Source organism: Vitis riparia, chromosome 10, assembly GCF_004353265.1.
Source record: "Vitis riparia cultivar Riparia Gloire de Montpellier isolate 1030 chromosome 10, EGFV_Vit.rip_1.0, whole genome shotgun sequence".
NCBI lineage: Eukaryota > Viridiplantae > Streptophyta > Magnoliopsida > Vitales > Vitaceae > Vitis > Vitis riparia.
Window position 1 is genome coordinate 20,813,585 of NC_048440.1, and position 17,242 is coordinate 20,830,826.

Below are 17,242 nucleotides of genomic sequence, written 5' to 3' on the forward strand. Positions count from 1 at the left end.
TAAGAGACGATTTCCAAAAAAAAAAAATATAAAAAAAAAATAAAGTAATTGGAAATCATATCTTAGAAAAACGATTTCCACTAAATAAAAAATAAAAAAATTAAGCAATTGAAAATCATCTATTGAAAAAGACACGATTTCCACCACACAAAAATTAAAAAGCCATTTGGGTTTTCATGTTTTACATGCCCTTTTGATTTATTAGGAATCTCTTTCTATACAAAGGGCAACAAAAGCAACAGTAGTAGCAGAATGTAGATCAGATGGATGAATCCAATTCGTTGAAGGGGAATTACAGCTAGGGGTCTCCAACGGGCGGGCCAGGTCGTAAATAGGAGGCCCGTGGCCCAGCTCGGGCGGGGCCGGGCCGGCTTTTTGAATTAAGCCAAAATGGCTTTCAAAAAAGCCAAGGGAAGGGAGAGGGGGGGATTCGAACCCCTCCCATCATGTTTAAACTTTAGGCTTCTAACCAGCTAAACTACATTCTTTTTATGTTTATTGATTGTGTTATATATATATATATATATATATATATATATATATATATAAAGTATATTATATATATATTTTTTTAAATTAAAGGCTCCAACGGTCACATGACCAATTATTTTGAATTTTTTTTTTAATCTTCCTATAAATACATTGTCTTCCTTTTCATTTTTTCATCAAATTCTCTCTATTTCTCTCTCTATTTCTCTCACATTCTACAATATTTCAAGTTCTTTTATTTTTCCCTCAAATTATACAATATTGTTGGTGGTGCAAAACAAGCATTGATGGCTCCAAGAGTTCAAATTTGCTAGGAATTTCTACATCGATTCTCTAATTGAGTAACATACTTCACCCCTACTACTTTATTTTTTTGTTACATTTTTTTTTATATTTATTACTTTATTATTTTTGGCATAATATTTTATCAATAATTATAATATGACAAGTGCTTCTTCATCTAGTCCATGTGATGAAATATCATCAAACAAAAAATTTACTTCAAATATATGGAATTTTTTTGATAGAATAGAAATAATTTTAGAAAATAATAAAAAAGAAATAAAAGCAAAATGTAAAATTTGTAATAAATTTCTTACTGGTGTCAAATGTAGGCACAAGTCATTTAAAAAGACATTATGAAAATTGTAAAACTAAAAATAATGTAGATATTAGAAATTATATGCAATTAGGTAAAAATGAAAGTGGAAATTTAAAAACATTTTCTTATGATGAATCTAACTGTCGTGAAGAAATGATTGATTATATAATAAGAGCAGAACAACCTTTTAACATGATGAAAACTCATGATTTTCCAGGAACAATTCAACGAGGTATTAATCTTCAATTTAAAGGTTGGTCTGGAAATACAGTTAAAATAGATATTATGAAAAAATTTTATACACAAAAAGAAATTAATTTTTTTTTTTTTGCAAATTTTGAAGAAAATATTTGTTTAACATCTGATATTTGGACATCTTTAACTCACACTGGTTTTTTATGTATAACTGCTCACTACATTGATAATGAATGGAGATTAAATAAAAGAATAATTTCATTTAAATTAATAAATGCTCCACATAGTGGTAAAAATATAGCATCTTTAATAAATGATGAAATTATAGATTTAGGCATTCGTGATAAAATATTGACAATAACATTAGATAATGCTGCTAATAATGATGCATCAATACATAGACTAAAACGATATTAACAAGTAAAAGAAGATCATGCTAAAATATTTCATGTGCGCTGTTGTGCACATATTTTAAATTTAATTGTAAAGGATGGATTAAAAAATGTTGATAGTACATTGGAAAAAATTAGAGGCATTGCATATAGTATTAATAGTTCTCAAGCAAAACATGAATTATTTTTTGATTGTTGCAAAATGTTAAATATGAAAAGAAAAAATATAAATTTGGATATGACCATTAGATGGAATTCCATATATAAACTTTTACAAAATATTACAAAATATAGAAAAGTAGTCGAATTATATGAAATACAATTAATTAACAATGATTATGAAGCAGATATTTATGCATTAAATGATTATGATTGGCATATTGCGGATCTTTTAAGAGATCTTTTTGAAATTTTTGATACTTCAACAAACATTTTTTGTGGTGTATATTATCCAACTTCAAATCGAGTTATTATGCAAATAACTAATATTTTTATTGTACTTCAAAAATATTTAACTTTTGAAATATTTAATGATAAAATATTTGCAATGATAGAAAAATTTAGAAAATATTGGGGAGAAATACCTTTAATTTTTTATATTGCTTTAATTGTGGACCCTAGATTGAAATTTGAAGTTTTGGATGAATGGTTAACAATTATTTATTTTAATGACCAAATAAAAATTAAAGAAATTAAAAATGAAATAAATTCATTATTATATAATTTATATAATTATTATAAAGAAAAATATGGTAATGATATTAATACTATTAAATTACCACCTACATCTACAAACTCCTCATCTTTTTATAAAGGAGCTCTAGAAATGTTGAAAAGTCGAAAAAAGACAACAAATAGTTCTCCAAATAATACATCTGATTTAGATAAATATCTTAATACTGATATAATTTCATTTGAAGATCAAGAAGATTTTGATATTTTAATATGGTGGAAATCACATCAACACAAATATCCTGTACTTTCTATAATTGCTCGTGATGTACTAACAGTTCCTGTGAGTACAATTGCATCAAAAGCTGCTTTTAGTGCAGGTGGAAGAGTAGTTAGTAAAAAACGATGCAACTTAGCGCCAGATGTTATTGAAGCAGGGATATGTGTGAAAGATTGGGAAATAACAGATAAAAGGATGTACGATTCCATTCGAGAAACAGAGATGCTTGCCGATATGGAATCTTTAAAATTATCAAGATCTTCATGGATGCATGATAGTTCGCCATCACCGCCAGAAAATAATGACTAAATGTATATTATATTTTTATTTTTATTTTTTGTGGTTGAAAAATACAGATGATTGACAAATAAATAGGTGCCAACCTAGTTGAGATGTATTTATTTTGTAGTGATGTAAACTTTTCCCACATTTTCAAATGTAATTATACATTTAATGAATAAAATTTTGAAATGAATATTTTTTTTAATACTTTTTATTTTTGTAGTTTTTTTTTAAAGGGGCGGGCCTAAGGGTGGGCCTACGGGCCGAGCCGGCCCGCCCAGAAATGGGCTCAGGCCGGGCCTAAAGCAGGCCACGGGCTTTTTGGAGACCCTTGATTACAGCATAGAAGAAGTTTGGTAGAAAGAAATGACATTTGGCAGATGATATGTTGTCTTGTCCTTCTCCAACCACCTACCTCATAAGCAAGACTATTACTTCAACAACCAAAGAAGGTGCTTAGAGTAATGGACCCAAAGCTCATATATTTTTTTTGTGTGGAAATCCGATTTCTCAATTAGGTTTTTTTTTTTTTTTTTGAATTTATCACGTGAAAATCATCTCTTTAAAAAACTATTTCTCATTTGATTTTCTTTTTATTTTTTTGAAATCGTTTCTTGAAAAGAGGATTTATCATTTCTTAATTTTTTATTTTTTATTTTTGAAGATTGTCTATTCAAAAGACAATTTCTTGTATAAGTTTTTTAAAATCGTCTTTTGAAGATACAATTTTTCACTTAAAATTTATTTTTTCTCTCATATTGGACAAAATTATAATAAATTTGAAATTATTTTTTCTATTATAATAATTTAGGAATTATTTTTTAAAATTATCGCATTTTTTTTTGGGTGGACTTCTGATGACTAAAAAAGTTTGGTCTATTTAAAGGGGGTCACCTCAGCCTAGCCACTTAATAAACCAATCTTTTTCTTCCTTCGACTCAATTCTGAATTCTGAGCTCGGATCCCATCTCTCACAGCCATGGCAGAGGTCTATGTTCCTCCAATCTCTTCACTCCCTTCACACGCATTTTATTTTTTCATTTGAATTTCATATTTTCTCGCTAGTTTATATATATCCGCCGTGTATATATCATTCGGGTTTGGCCTTCTGTTATTTATTACTCGTCAGATGACTAGAATTTTATTGGTTTCGATTGAAATAATTTTTATATATAATTTTTTATTTTCCTTATAATTATTTTTTAAAATTATCCATAGAAAACAAGCGATAACATCTTAAAAAAAGAAGAAGTAAAAACATGTTTTGAAAACTGGTTGTTTTCTAAATCGTATATTATAATATCAAACATATTTTGGAACCTGGAATGAGGTTTTTGTTTTCTTCTTCTTTTCATCTGCTATTTTCTGCGCACCACGTACTGACATTATTGGATAATTCTTGCAATGATTTCTAATTTTTTGATTGATAATATCGCAGGTTACGAAAATGAAGCTGAAGGTTGTTAATCTAGGGTGTATACGCTGCTACAAGAAGATCAAGAAACTGCTCTGTAAATTTCCTGGTGTGAGTCTTACATATATATATATATATGTGTGTGTGTGTGTGTGTGTTTGGTATAGTTGAATTTTGAGATTATGGGCAATGTTGAAGGGATGAAGAAGTGAGTTGTTTGTTTTGATTTTGATGTTGAATTTTATGAACAAGAGAAATACGAGACCAGACTTTCATTGAGAAGGAAGACACCGTGATAATCAAAGTAGTTAGCTGCTACCCTGAGAAGATCAGAACGAAGCTTATCTGCAAAGGTGGCGATACCATCAAGAGTATCGAGGTTATACCACCCGAGAAGCCACAGCCACGGCAACTGCCACCGACACCGCCACCGCCACCGCCACCTCCACCTCCACCTCCAGTACCAGGGTATCCAGTATTCTTCTATCCAATTGTAGTGTGCTGTAAGCTATGGGGGACGTGGTGGTGGCCCCTGCCACCATGGATATGGGATTCCGCACCAACCACCATCTTTTGATGGCTGGGTTTCTGGGTGTCGCTGTGACAGAAGCTATGGTTGCCGCTGTGAATTCCTTATTGAAGAAGAAAATCCCACATGCACCATCATGTGAATCATACTCCATCGTGATTGTCGTTGTCTGGTTTGTTTAGTTCCTCTTCTCAGTTGGGTGTTGAGTCGGTGATCAGTTCTTTTCGGTTCTTTTCTCGTCCACAACATATATAGGCCAATAATATTTGTGGACTAATAGACGTTGATTTCATCCTTAGATGCTTATAATTCACTTCAAAAGGAGACTAAAGAGATTATCGAAAGCACCTTTTCTAAGGGCCCTTTTGAAGACGCCCTGAATGTTTCAATCCTCAGAATACCCCACAAGGTACTGGTATGGAACTCTGGTACTGGAGAATTCTGCAACCATTTGTGAACTTTATGATCTTTCAGGTTCTATACAATTCTGCAAGTCAATGTCTCATGTATCTGCATGCACTACGTACACAAACAAGTATTTTCTTGATGATTGTATGTAAAGAAATCGCGTATTCAAATCTGAGGTAAAGAAAGTAACGAGGGGACCAAATTTGACCACTATCTTGATGATTGTACGTAAAGAAATGAGGGGGAGGGAAGCATCCATAGCATCATCAATACATGGTCCGATCCCAACCTGGAAGAAGCTCATTTGATGAAGGAATGAAGCTGCTTAAAGTTAAATATATGAAATGTACCTGCAGGCAAAGAAAAACGAAAAAGTTAGAGGAAGGAAGTTGATTGAAAGCAACCCGAGATACACATTAAGGGGGCCACTGTCAGCTGAAAGGGCTCTGTATATTCCCTGTGGATTAATCTACTTGTGGGTGAGTACTAATTATGGCGGCTGCATATATAGGTCACTCCGGTCTATTTCATGAATTTGGGGTCAAAATGACCCTTTTATTAAAAAGATTATAACATCCAGTTACTTGTTCAAACTTATATTCAAAATAACATCTTTAGTGCCACATAGACCCCATATTATTAAAAAATATTTTTTTTCATCATTTAAGTTGAAGGCGCAATTGGCAAATGAGGCTTCATTTTTGAACTAAAGCCGCAGTTGACAAATGAAACTTCATTTTTGAGCTGAAATCGCATTTGACAAATGAGACTTCATTTTTTAATTAAAGTCGCAGTTGGCAAATAAAGCTTCATTTTTGAACTGAAGCCTCATTTGCCAACTGCAGCTTTAGTTAATTTTTTTTAAAATTTAAAATTTAATTAAAAGTTATTAAATTATAAATTGAAATTTAAAAAAATATACTTAAATAATGAATTATTTATATTTAAACTTAAAAATTTACTATTACTTCAACAAATATAAATTGATAAATATAAGATATTATAAATAAATATTTTTATTTATTAATAAATTAATAAATTTAAAAAAATAATGAAGTGCTAATATTTTATAACTTAAAATTAATTTGATTAGATAAATTGTTAATAATTTTAATTATTTAAAGAAATTGTGGCTCATCCATGTTCACATGGGGGTCCCGGAAGTACTAGAATCGGATGTACCAAATTTTGTGAAGGATGTACCATGGGTCCTAAAGTGCGTTACGAGGTGGGGATCGACCCCCAATAACTTCCCTATGGGTTTCTAAATGAAGTTATGGATCATCTATGTTGAAATGGGGGTCTCGGAAGCTGTCGGGTCGGATGTACTAAATTTAATGAATAATATACCGAATTTAATGAACGATATACCAAATTTTGTGAAGGATGTACCAAGGGTTCAAAAGTGCATTCTGAAGTGGGGATTAACCCCAAATCACTTTGTTATGGGTTTCTAAATGAAATTATGGTCCACCCATGTTCAGATGGGGGTCCGGAAGCATTAGGATCGGATGTACCAAATTTCATGAAGGATGTACCAAATTTTGTGAAGGATGTACCAAGGGTCCGAAAGTGCGTTTCGAGGTGGGGATCGACCCCTAATCACTTCCATATGGGTTTCTAAATGAAATTATGGACCATCCATATTGAAATGGGGGTCCCGAAAGCTGTCGGGTCGGATGTACCAAATTTAGTGAAGGATGTACCAAGGGTCTGAAAGTGCGTTATGATTTCATTTAGAAACCCATAGGGAAGTGATTGGGGGCCGATCCCCACATCGAAACGCATTTTAGGACCCTTGGTACATCTTTCAATAAATTTGATACATCTGATCCTAGTACTTCTGGGACTCTCATGTGAACATGGATGAGTCACAATTTCATTTAGAAACCCATAACAAAGTGATTGGGGGCTAAGCCACAATTTCTTTAAATAATTAAAATTATTAACAATTTATCTAATCAAATTAATTTTAAGTTATAAAACATTAGCACTTCATTATTTTTTAAAATTTATTAATTTATTAATAAATAAAAATATTTATTTATAATATCTTCTATTTATCAATTTATGTTTTTTGAAGTAATAGTAGATTTTTAAGTTTAAATATAAATAATTTATTATTTAAGTATATTTTTTAAATTTAAATTTATAATTTAATAATTTTTAATTAAATTTTAAATTAAAAAAATAACTGAAATCACAGTTGGCAAATGAGACTTTAATTAAAAAATGAAGCCTCATTTGCCAATTGCGACTTCAGTTAAAAAATGAAGCCTCATTTGCCAACTGTGGCTTCAACTAAAATGACGATTTTTTTTTTTTTAATGACATGACCTCTATGTGACACTAAAGAGACCATTTTGAACCTAAGTTTCAATAAGTGCCTAGATGTTACAATTTTTTTTAATAAAAGGGCCATTTTGATCCCAAATTCCTATTTCATGGCCATGTGATCTCTCAAACTGGGACGGTGACATCCTTTATGCTGATTGGATGTAATTCTAAGAAAATTAAATATAATTAAAAAATGATTAACTATTTTTTATTAAGAGAAATTTGAGGAAACATTTTCTCATATAATTTTTTTTTATTTGTTTTCAATTTTTAATATTATAGGTTTCAATCAAATAAAAAAAATAAATAAAAATTAAGAAATCGTTTTTTCAAAAACTATATATTCAAATAAAAGCCTTAAAATTCAAATAAACACCAAGTCAATCCTTAATTATCAAATGTTTTTAATATTAAAGAATCTAAGTCACTTGTTATGATTATAAGAAAACTAATAATATTGTTTATGTAAATACTAAAAAACCAATAAATATCCCATCTATTAATAAAGTATCAACCATGATAAAAAATCAATTATTATCATAAACGTAAAAAACCAATAACTTTGTTCATATAAACCATCAACAAAGAAAAAAAAATCAATATCTAAATATTAAACATAATTTATATTTTTATAAATATTATTGTTGATAAATATCTCAATAATTATAATTTTTATATATTAAATTTAGTAAATAAAATTAATTAATTTTATAATATATATATATATGATTATATTATTAAAAATATATCATTAATTAAAAAGTTTATAGGGAATAGAAAATTGGATTTTTTTTTTTGAAGAGATGTTTTTCCCAAATATATATTTTTTTTTGTTGAGAAAATCGTCTATTCAAGAGATAATTTATCTTTTTTTTTTGAGAAATAGTCTCTTAAAAAATAAATTTTAGAAAAAAGGAATAGGAATTTTTAGAAATAGTCTATTCAAAAGTTTACAGTTGGTGAATTTTTTTTTTAAAATGAATTTTAGAAATCATATTGTAGAGCCATCGGATAGGAATTCTTTTTTTTTTTTTTTTTTGATCACCCCAAAAATGAGCTGTTTTTTGGGCGGCAAGATGAGACTAGAAGGGAAAGGAAAACATGGCATATGTGAGCTGTTTTGGTGGCCAGATGGGACGAAAAGAGAAAAGCCAGAGGAAGTGGTATAGGGATTTTGAGTTCCGGAGCAAAAAGGGAATTGTCTGGGGAGAGAAACATAAAAACAGGAAGAGATGAGTGGGAGAAGGGAAAAGTTTTTTTAGTAGGTGAGGTTTAGAGATGGGAGAACAAAAAAAGGTGGGAAGGGAAAAAGATTATGGAGAAAGTGAAAACAGAGCTTGGAGGAGCACTTTCAGGTACTATTTCCAAGCAAATTCCTTATTTATTCTCTTCATCACTCTATTTTTCAGGCTTTTTGGTGGATTCTGATCACTGTTTGATTTGTTTGGAATGGATATGATGTTGCACTGTTTTTCTCTCATGTTTTGATCTGAAATGGCTCACTCTTTAGCAAGAGATGATTGAATCACTTGTCTTGAATCACTTGTCTTGAATCAATGTTTTTAGTGTTTTTTTTTTTTTTTTTGATGTTGGTTATACTCTGTTCTGGGTTGTTCATTTATTTGCATCTATATTTCTATCTTCATCTATATATATTGAATTGCTCGTTTCGAACGGTGCTTCCTGTTTTTTTTTTTTTTCTTGGGAATTTGATTTTTTGCCGATTGTATCCGGGAAGTGGAGGCCGCTGAAAAGGTGAAGAAGGGTGTCGGAGGAAGGAAGGGCGGTGGTCCCAAGAAGAAACCCGTATCCTGCCCCGTCAAGGCTGGTCTTCAATTCTTGATTGGTCGTATCGGCGGATACCTCAAGAAAGGCTGTTATTCTCAACGTGTTGGAATCGGTGCCTCAGACTACCTCGCTGCCGTGTTGGAGTACCTAGCTTCTGAGGTTTTGGAGTTGGCTGGAAATGCAGCATAAGATAACCAGAAGTGCAGAATAATCCCGAGGCATGTTTTGTTGGATGTGAGAAATGATGAACTTGGGAAGCTTCTAGTTGGAGTCACAATTGCTCATGGGGGTGTCTTGTCGAATATCAACCCTGTTCTTTTGCCAAAGAAGACTGACAAGGCAGTAAAGGAACCCAAGTCGCCATCCGAGGCCACCAAGTCTCCCAGAAAGGCTTAGTTTATCAATTGTGTTAGAGAAAAACTTGTCTTCTTCTTATCTCTCTCATAAAACGCCACCATTGCTATCTTTAGTTTGTTACGGGGACAACATTTAATGAGGATGCTATTAGAAGTCTCCATTTTCGGTTTTCATCATTACTCAGATTTTTTTCTCTATTTTTTTTTATCCATAAAAGCCAGCCATGATATGAAAAACCATTTTTTCCTATGCTCCATTTTCCATCGTCTGACTTAGGAGCCTTGCTCTTCCACTTGCTTTGATTCTGAATCATTCCATAAGGATTTCCACCAACAAAACCTACCCACTATCACATCTCATCATCTTTAATTCTTCATATTTTGATGTCAAAGTTTAATTTTCCCAAATTTTTAATTTTCAAATTTAATTTTTAAAACTCTGATTTCTTTCAAATTTAATTTTCAAAACTCCAATTTTTAGAACTAATTTTTAAAATTTCAATTTTCAATTAATTTTTAAAACTCCAATTTCTTTCCAATTTAATTTTTCAAAACTCCAATTTTTAAGTTTAATTTTTAAAACTTTGACTTCCCAAACTTTAATTATTTTCAAATTTAATTTAAAAATTTATATCTTTAAATAATTATTCAAAATTCCGATTTTCAAAATTCCAATTTTCACGTTTATTTATTTAATCATTATTATTTCCGTTATTATTATTATTCTACTTATTTATTTATTTTTAAAATTTCATCTTTAAATAATTCTTCAAAATTTCGATTTCCAAATTTAATTCCCAATTTTTAAAATTCAAAATTTCACATTTATTTATTTAATCATTATTATTTTCGTTATTATTATTATTCTATTTATTTATTTATTTATTTATTTTTAAAATTTCATCTTTAAATAACTCTTCAAAATTCTGATTTTCAATTTAATTCCCAATTTCCAAAATTTCAATTTTCATATTTATTTATTTAATCATTATTATTTTCGCTATTATTATTATTCTATTTATTTATTTTTAAAATTCCATCTTTAAATAATTCTTCAAAATTCTGATTTCCAAATTTAATTCCTAATTTCCAAAATTCCAATTTTCATATTTATTTATTTAATTATTATTATTATTATTATTCTATTTATTTTTAAAATTTCATTTTTAATATTCTTCAAAATTTCGATTTCCAATCTTAATTCTCAATTTCCAAAATTCCAATTTTCACATTTATTTATTTAATCATTGTTATTTTTGTTAATCTTATTATTCTATTTATTTATTTATTTTTAAAATTCCATCTTTTTAAATAACTCTTCAAATTTCCGATTTCGAAATTTAATTCCCAATTTTCAAAATTCCAATTTTCACATTTATTTATTTAATCATTATTATTATTTTTATTTATTATTATTCTATTTATTTATTTATTTTTAAAATTTTATCTTTAAATAACTCTTCAAAATTCCGATTTTCAAATTTAATTCACAATTTTCAAAATTCTAATTTTCACATTTATTTATTTAATCATTATTATCTTCGTTATTATTATTAGTATTCTATTTATTTTTAAAATTCCATCTTTAAATAACTTTTCAAAATTCCGATTTCCAAATTTAATTCATAATTTCCAAAATTCCAATTTTCACATTTATTTATTTAATTATTGTTATTTTTGTTATTATTATTATTATTATTATTATTATTATTATTCCGTTTATTTATTTATTTATTTTTAAAATTCCATCTTTAAATAATTATTCAGAATTTCTATTTCCAAATTTAATTCCCAATTTCCAAAATTCCAATTTTCACATTTATTTATTTAATCATTATTATTTTTGTTATTATTATTATTATTATTATTATTATTATTCTATTTATTTATTTTTAAAATTCCATCTTTTAATCATTCTTCAAAATTCCGATTTTCAAACTTAATTCTCAATTTCTAAAATTCCAATTTTCACATTTATTTATTTAGTCATTATTATTTTATTTATTTATTTATTTTTTAAAAATTCCATCTTCAAATTTAATTTCCAAAATTCTAATTCTTAAATTTAATTTTCAAAACTTCAATCTTCAAATAAATTTCAAAACTCTAGTTTTCTTTCAAATAGTTTTAATTCCACTTCAGTTGTCAAATATTTTTTCAATTCTGCAACTTTTCATCCTTTATTAGGGTTTTAGGTCGCCAAAAATCCTGATTTTAATAAGGTTGTTGCCATTCTAATTTTGGTACGTGCTTGTACAAATTTTCTTCGATTTTCAAATAATTTTCTGTTTCTCTTGATTTTAAATAAGCAATAATGAGTTTTTCATAATTCCAAAGTAATGAAATTTGTGAGAATAATTCATACAAGATAAATTGGGCTTTGGTGGGACCTCACATATGATTTTTCTCTTCAGATTGTCAACTGCTATACTTAATGAATATTGTCTAATCTTTGTCTTGCTCTTTGATATGCATGTGATAATTTTATACTTGAACTAACCTTGTTTCCATGATAGCGCACTATTACTTGTTGCTAAGGTACGTTCTCACTCCTACTTCATTTATTTATTTGTTCTTATGCTTGATTTGTTTTATTATTCGATCATTTCATTAGTATTCATTGATTTCTTTATCAATTGCCATACTTGCCTCACCTTATTTAGTAAAGACCCATTTTTAGGGGCTTAGAAAGGTGTTACGGTCTTTACCGTACCTTTCAAATAAGTAACTTGACCCTTGGACCCAAACTCGGTTTTTCACAGACCTGTTTTTTCCTTCAGGAGTCACACTTATGGTTTTTCTTTTTTATTTTGTTTTTCCCTTAAAAAATAAAGCAAAAATAAGTGGTAATTTTAAGTTTTTTTTTTTTTTTTCTAAAAATCAAAATTTCACCAAATAAATAAAAAAGCAAGTTTCGCCATCGAGTGAAATACGAGGTCTACACATCTTCCAAATATGATTTTTTTTTTAATATATAAATCGTTTTTCAAATAAATGATTTTAAAAGGAAATAACATTCTCTTTCCTATTTGGTAAAAACTATGATAAGTTTGGAATTATTTTTTTTTACAATGATAATTTAGAAATTATTTAAGAATTATTTTTTTTAACTGTAGTACTTTTATCAAACGACAAACTTGATGATGAAGCGAACGTGAGCTCACTCATGGCATGTTTCCACATTTCATTGGGTTGACTTTGGAAGACTAAAAAAATTTGGTTTATTTAAAGGGGTCTGTGGACCTTGCATTTTGTGCATGTATTTCCACTCAATGGTAAACTCACTTTTTATTTGAAAAATATTTATTTTTTTTATAAAATGACTTGGAGTCGCCACTTATTTTTGTTTTATTTTTAAAGGGAAAACAAAATAAAAAAAAAACCTTAAATGTGACTCTTTATTTGGAAAAGATGGTTTATGAAAAACCAAATTTGAACTCGGGGGTCAAGTTACTTATTGGGAAGGTACGGTAAAGACCGTAGCACCCCTCTAATTCCCTAAAATGGGCATTTGTTATTGCTGGGTACGATTATGGTGTTGAAGGTTGATCTTGGGTGTGACTGCTGCTACAAGAAGATTAAGAAACTACTTTATATATATATATATATATATATATATATATATATATATATATATATATCTGTGTGTGTGTGTGTGTGTGTGTGTGGTGTTGTTGAATGCATTTTGAGATTGTGGGCAATGTTGAAAAGATGGAGATGTTGTTCTAAGGGTATTAAAAACAAAGGATTAGCCCAAAAACACACAAGTAAACAACATAATTAGGAACTAGAAACTTATCGAAGATAGGTTGAGGCGTGACAACCGTCCCTGAAATAGATCCACCTTTCTCGAAGACGAACTCAATGCACTTGGGTATTAGTAGTCTACCTTTTAGATTCAACAACCAGTAAATCTCGCCTTGGATGCACGCACTCTACAGGTAAGACGTGTACAATTCGAGTTTTAAAATATTTCTCATCCAGATAGATGTATGAATGAGTGGAGAGGGAAGAATAATGCTAGAAAGTTTAGAAGAACTCTATGAAAAATTGGTATTTTGAGAGTTGAGGGGTAACCTTCTTTTATAGACCAATGAGACTCTTTTAAAGAGTTGGTAAAAAATAAAAGACTAAGTCAAATTAAAATTTAAAAAAAAAAATTATTTTGAATTTTGTAAAAATTAGCCTAGGTGGCACACATATGTGGGATGATGGATGTGATTTAAGGAATTCTGGTCTAACTAATCCGAAGCCCCACTTAGATGGGACTTAATGGTGGATGTGATTTAAAGAATTCTGGTCTAATTAATCCGAAGCCCCACTTAGATAGGCTTAAGTCCCATGGGCGTCTGAGACTCTCCTACACATCTCCACAAGCTTATTAGGCTAAGGAAAGTGGACTAGTTAATAAATCCACTAATGTTCCACTTTTTCCTTATGTGGGACAAGCTAAAACACTTTAAGCATTTTTCTTTTCTTTTCACATTTACACTATTCTTAAGAAGAAGTGAGTTGTCTATTTTGAATTTGGTGTTGAATTTTATGAACAAGAGAAATATGAGACCAGATTTTCGTTGAGAATGAGGACACTGTGATAATCAAAGTAGTATGTTGCTGCCTTGAGAAGATCCAAATGATGCTTATATGCAAAGGTGTCGATACCATCAAGTGTATTGGGAGAAAAAATCTTCGCCAAAAAAGTCAAACGGGGCTGAGAATTCCACGGGCCCCTCGCCTGAGATGGAAAAAAAAGCCCGCACAGCAACCTCCTCTAGTGCTAGGGTACCCACTATTCTATACTAATTGAGTGTACTTTAAGCCATGCTATGAGGGGCATGGTGGCCACTGCCCATGCCACCATGGCTATGGCATTCCACGCTAACCACATCCTACGATGGATATGTGAGGCTCGTGCCATCAAATGATGGCCCTTATGGCAACTGGCCTTCTGGGTGTTGCTGTAATAGATGTTATGGTTGCCGTTGTGAATTCCTTACCGAAGAAAACCCCACATGCACCACTAATTAATAATGTTGTGTGTCCTAATGGATGTTGATCGGTTCTAAACATCTCTAAGTCCATGTACCATGTATCTGCAGTCCACATCCAAACTTCGAAACCTTCTTTGCCATAATTTGCTGTCAATTTTATCTTCATTTTCCCATTGAATCAATTACCAAACCCTTTTTCAAAGATGCATTTCATTTCCAATATTTCTTAATCCATCACAAAAGAGTCTACCCCCATTATTGTACTAAAATGTTTAATAATATTTATTACTTAATAATTTAAGTTGATTTTAAATTAAATTAATGACTTAAAGTTTATCACTTGTTTTTTATTTTTTAAAATATTAAAGTTGTTTATTAAAATTAACTTTAAATTTATTTTAAATTATTAAGTTAACATATTTATCTTTATTAAATTTAACTAATTTATTTTTAGAAAAGACTTGGAGTCATCATTTATTTTTGTTTTATTTTTAAAGAGAAAGCTAAATAAGAAAAAAAACTCTAAGTGTGACTCCTTATTTGAAAAATACGGTCTATGAAAATAGAAATGGATCTGGGAGTTAGGTTACCTAGTGGGAGGACATAGTGAAAGACTGTAACACCCCTTTAAGCCATGAGGTCTCTACTAAATAAGGTGAGACAAACATGACAATCAACTAGGAAATCAATGGATACCAAAATGATCATGGATCAAAAGCAAGTCATGATAACAAATAAATAAACAGGGTGAGAGTGAGAGCGTACATTGACAACAAGTAATAAAATGCTATCATGAAATAGGATTAGTGTACAAAAATGAATGCAACATACGTCTTAGGTGTCACAAAATAGAATAGAATCCATCAATGCCAATTATACACTTCACTTAAATTATTTTTAAAGAAAACATCATAGATGTTGGGCTCCCACCAAAACCCAATTTATTTTTGCATGAATTAATTCTACAAATTCCATGATTTTTGGAATCATAGAATTGTACTCATGCTTATTTAAAAACGTGAAAATAAAAAATTATTTTAAAATCAAAGAGAATTGGTGAAAGTACTTGCCTAAAGGAAAAATGCAACAAGTTTATTAAAAACGAGATTTTTTTTTTTAATGACCCTAAACCTTAAGGAAAGGAAGGAAAATTGACTACTTAAAATTATTTGAATTTGGGGCTTTGAAAACCAAATTTTGAAAGTGAGGATGAAGAATAAAGGAGGTGAAGACACGTGGCCTTTAAAGCTTGCATGTTAAAGGTGACCATGCATAGATGCATAAATGGGCATAGGGTTAGTGAGACTGCACTGTGGGGATTGGTGGTGTTGTTGGATGATGTTTTGAGACTAGCTTTTTGGAAAGCTGGGGAACCACTTAAGAAAGACAGAATTGAAATCAGGCAAATGAGCTTCTCTAAGTCATTTTTCTGATGTTATTCAACTTGTTTTCTTATCCATGGGTTGATTAAGCTTCTGATCTAAAACCCATGCACTGTCTTTACTCACACTATCTTCCTCAAACCAAATTCTGGAATCCATTTGCACCTTGTTCAACTTATTTTGCATGATTTCTGTTCAACTTAGTGCTTTCAGAAAGCAGCCAGTTTAGCATGCTACACAACTACTTCTTGGAGAGGTGCTCAATTTGTTTCAACAGCAAAGATGTTTTCCAAAATATTTTGGGGAGTGATGAAGGGATTTCCCATCAATTAGCTCGCCATCTTCCATCAAAGTCATCACCCATGCAGCAGCATAACCATTAAAAATACTTATGGTGAACATCGGTGTCAAGTTGCTTGTCGTCTTTGGTGAATGAAACAAACCTCTTGTTATTAAAAGACTACTGAAATTGAGTTGGAGCATGAACCTTACTAATTAGACTCACCAAATTGCGCACCTTGGCCTGCCAGTGTGGACCTGTTTTGGAACTGCTATGATTATCTTGAAGTTTATTTCTAGTAACTAGCTACAAGGCTATGTAAAAATTGGGTGGTTGATAGGAATGCAAAGATGGGTATCCAACGCATAGAGTCTCAAATAAAATTCCTTGATGCTCATAACCAATTTTGATCCATGTAAAAGATTCCCCAATTTGCTATCGTTTAGCATTTTTCTTCATGGAGTTCCATGGATTCTCATTATCATGTCCATTCTTCTCATTTTCCTCGTTCTCATTTTTATTTTGGTTCCTTCGCTTTTTCATTAAGCTACTCATGATTAGGATCCCCTTCTTTAGTGGACAATTCAAAATTGTTATATTCAAATAGTGCAATATCATAAGCGACCAAAGAGTCTCTTTTAGATAACACCATCCCAACTCCATCTTCAGGTATCTTTTGTAATACAAGGGTTTCCTTCCCAGAAAATCATTTAATAATCCAAAATTTCCTACCTCTTTTCCATCAAAGTAACAATTCTTTGCACGTTCTTGACATATAAATCCTTTTCACCATTGACGAAAATCTCCAAACAGCTGTGGGCTTGGAAAATGGGGTATCTAAAGGTG

General features: G+C 30.2%; 1 pseudogene; it reads left to right on the forward strand.

The window, feature by feature from the left end:
- Positions 1 to 8,914: 8,914 nt before the first annotated feature.
- Positions 8,915 to 9,783, forward strand: LOC117923214 (annotated as a pseudogene).
- The last annotated feature ends 7,459 nt before the right edge of the window (positions 9,784 to 17,242 follow it).